Source organism: Mastomys coucha, unplaced genomic scaffold (genome assembly GCF_008632895.1).
Source record: "Mastomys coucha isolate ucsf_1 unplaced genomic scaffold, UCSF_Mcou_1 pScaffold9, whole genome shotgun sequence".
In the NCBI taxonomy this organism is placed as follows: Eukaryota; Metazoa; Chordata; class Mammalia; order Rodentia; family Muridae; genus Mastomys; species Mastomys coucha.
In genome coordinates, this window is record NW_022196915.1 from 95,772,933 (window position 1) to 95,776,771 (window position 3,839).

The 3,839-nt window shown below is 41.9% G+C and overlaps 1 non-coding gene across 1 annotated transcript; it reads left to right on the forward strand.

Moving 5' to 3' along the window:
* The first annotated feature begins 2,181 nt into the window (after nt 1-2,181).
* On the forward strand, nt 2,182-2,310 carry LOC116085521. The gene has a single exon (XR_004116617.1). It is a non-coding gene; the product is annotated as a small nucleolar RNA SNORA17 (small nucleolar RNA).
* Nucleotides 2,311-3,839: the final 1,529 nt, after the last annotated feature.

Here is a 3,839-nt window from a genome sequence, read left to right on the forward strand (position 1 = left end):
TTAACTCCACTCAAGTTATCCTGGTTCTGGCTGCTTTCCTCTCTACCTGCTCCAATGTTCTGGGTTAATATGCCTTAAAGAGCTCTATGGTTGGACCAGTTCCAAACCTCCATGTGACTAACACCCCCCCTCCAATATTCAAGAGTTATTGCTTACTAAAACCTGTATTTTGTCTTGGCTGCCCTGGACCCTGACCTGCAGTCCTCATGGGCTGAATCCACGTCACCTACATGATCGATATGTTATATGTCTGGAACCACTCAGGCCTCTACCACTTTCCTGGAATGGTGGCTATTTTTCCTCCTGCTCCTTGCTCTGTCCCTTCCCCAATAGAGAAGTGCCGCCTCTATCTCCCAGCTATCTTTATTTACCAATCAAAACCAACTGGGGGAATGGTCCCTGTCTTAGTCAGGGTTTCTATTCCTGCACAAAACATCATGACCAAGAAGCAAGGTGGGGAGGAAAGTGTTTATTCAGCTTACACTTCCACATTGCTGTTCATCACCAAAGGAAGTCAGGACTGGAACTCAAGCAGGTCAGGAATTAGGAGATGATGCAGAGGCCATGGAGGGATGTAATTCACTGGCTTGCTTCCTCTGGGTTGCTCAGCTTTCTCTCTTACAGAACCAAAGACTACCAGCCCAGGGATGGTACCACCCACAATGAGCCTTTCTCTCTTGATCACCAACTGAAAAAAATGCCCCACAGCTGGATCTCATGGAAAGACTTCCCCAACTGAAGCTCCTTTCTCTGTGATAACTCCAGTCTCTGTCAAGTTGACACACAAAACCAAGGAGTACAATTGACCCCTTATCAACTTGACACACAAACACATCACTATTAAGCCTCAATCCTTACTTTCTTATTCATCCCCAAGATCTAAATAACTTTCAAAGTTCCACAGTCTTTGAAAATTCTTACATATTAAATTTTCAATCCCTTTAAAATATCCAATCACTTTTAAAATCTAAAATCTTTTACAATTCAAAATTTCTTAACTGTGGGCTCCACTAAAATACTTTCTTCCTTCAAGTGTGAAAATTATCATGGCATAGTGACAATGAAAAGCAAAATCACACTCCAACTGTCCAATGTCTGGGATCCACTCACAATGTTCTGGGCTCCTCCAAGGGCTTGGGTCACTTCTCCAGCTCTGCACTTTGTAGCACACACCTTGTCTTCTAGGCTCTAGCTGCCTGTATTCCACTGATGCTGCTGTTCTTGGTGGTCTTCTCATGCATTAAAACTGACTATTATGTAAGGATTTAGAATAGGAGAAATAAGTAATTCAAAACACCTAAAACATAGCATTAATATTTCTAAAATGAATATATCAAGTATACTAGATTATAGCAATAATTTTCAAATAAGTAAAAGAGAATAAACTATATATTTTAGATTTTATTGCTAATTAAGTTTAAATTGTATAATACCAATGAAAAGTTAAATAATAAATAACTATTTTCAGAAACCTTCTAAGAACAGACTTTAAGTACTGGAGTGTGACTCTCCTTCCCCACAGAAATCATTGTCCAACAGGGCAAATGGAGCAGAGATCATGGGTCTACATGGATTTGGAAGCTCTGTGAGGACTTACAGGAATTACCACACTGGGACCAACTGTGGGAGAGAAATAAACTTTACTTGGGGTGAGTTAAGGCATATATCCAGATGGGCAAGTGTCATTGACTGAAGGTTTAAAGTACAGAGATGCCTCATTAACATAGGGAGGCATTCCAGGAATCTTAGATGCTAGCTGAATGGATTCTTTACCAAGGCTACAAGACATTCTGCAAATACAGGAGTGTGGGGCTTGGAATACCCCAGGTTGGGATGCGGAAGGTTAGCTGAGGAAGTCAACCATTTTGCGACAAGCCCAGAAGGCTATCTGGACAATGATAGACTTTGACCTTAATTAGTAGCTTAACACTAGAAATTGATTAAGTTTGTGATCTTATGGTTGTAAAGAAAAGGCATTTTAACACTTTAGTAAAAATAATTAAATAAAGATAAGTTCTAAGATGCTCAAATGAGAAAATACACAAATTACAGAGTGAAAAATTATACTGTTTAACAAAACAAACCAAAGCAAAACTCCTATATTGCTATAGAAAGAAAAAGGGCAGAGTCACAATGAAATTAAGAACTTTAAATCCCATACAGTTTTATATCTATAAGATTCCTGCCCCTAGAGGCATTGCAGATGGAGCTACTGTGTCACATGTAATCAGTAGGTGGCAGAGAGGAGAGAGGCTATGTCTGCACTCAGTGTGCTGATACGAATATCCAGATGATTACTAGTCCAATATTCCCTGAAGAACCTTTTCCTGGAATCAAGACCAGTCCAGTGCCACCAAATCCAGACAGTGAGCTAGCCTAAGACAACAACCAGTATAACACCAGGCAAGCCTGGTTGGGCTCTGTGGATGAGAAGCAAACCAGAGATTCGAAGGACCATCCTTGAAACTGAGGGCACCAGGAAGGAGTGATCCTGAGACAGATGACCCTAACAAAGGGCCACTTGGGCTAGCCAGGAGAGGACATAACCTGAAACAACCACCAGATTGATGCCAGGGTCCCAGACAGGGAACTATCCTGCAATGAATATAAGTCTGGCTTAGTCCAGGTCTAAGGGATCAAACCAACTGGAGATGACTGCAACCAGGCAACAATGACTGAATTGGGCACAGCCCTCTTAAAAACACTCTTGAAATGAGCAAGTCATTCAGAGACCCCTGCACCACTAAGAGGAGCAAGTAAGTGGTGGAAAAATACAAGAGAAATAGTAACAGACAGTGTGGGTATCACAGAAAGAGGCAGAACTGGAGACTCGAGGGTACGAGAATAGCCTGAAGTGAGTAGCAGGTGATGTCACATGGAATAATGGCCTATTTTGCCTCTTATGCCACATTCAGGTCTGTGGTCTTGTGGCATCAAGGATTTGTTACCACCAAAAGCTAAGTGGATGTTCCTAGTTAGAGCTGCCTCCCAGGAACATGCTGATTTCGGAGGGCTTTGTAGAATTAGCCCCATTCCTCACCTGGTCATCATGGGAGAGCTAGTTGGTAATCAGGCACAAAGGGATGAAAACAGGATAGGTGACCCTGACCCTCTGCAGTACCCAGAAGATGCTCCAACATGTAATAAGGACACATGCTCTACCATGTTCAAAGAAGACTTATTTATAATAGTCAGAAACTGGAAACAATCCAGATGTCCCTCAGCAGAGGAATGGATACAGAAAATGTGGTACATCTACACAATGGAGTACTACTCAGCTATTAAAAACAATGAATTTATGAAATTATTAGGGAAGTGGAAGGATCTGGAGAATATCATCCTGAGTGAGGTAACCCAATCACAAAAGAACACACATGGTATGCACTCTCTGATAAGTAGATATTAGCCCAGAAGCTTGGAATACCCAAAATACAATCCACAAACCACAAGAAACTCAAGAAGAAGGAAGACTAAAGTGTGGATACTTCCTTTCTTCTTAGAAGGTGAAACAAAATACTCATGGAAGGAGTTGCAGAGACAAATTGTGGAGCAGAGACTGAAGGAAGGACAATCCAGAGACTGCTCCACCTGGGAATCCTTCCCATATTCAGTCATCAAACCCAGACACTATTGTGGATGCCAGCAAATGCTGGCTGACAGGAACCTTATATACCTTTCTCCTGAGAGGCTCTGCCAGTGCCTGACTAATACATAAGTAGAGGCTCACAGCCATCCATGGGACTGAGCACAGGGTAGCCAATGAAGGAACTAGATAAAGGACCCAAGGAGCTGAAGGGTTTGCAGTCCCTTAGGACAAACAACAATATGAACTAACTAGT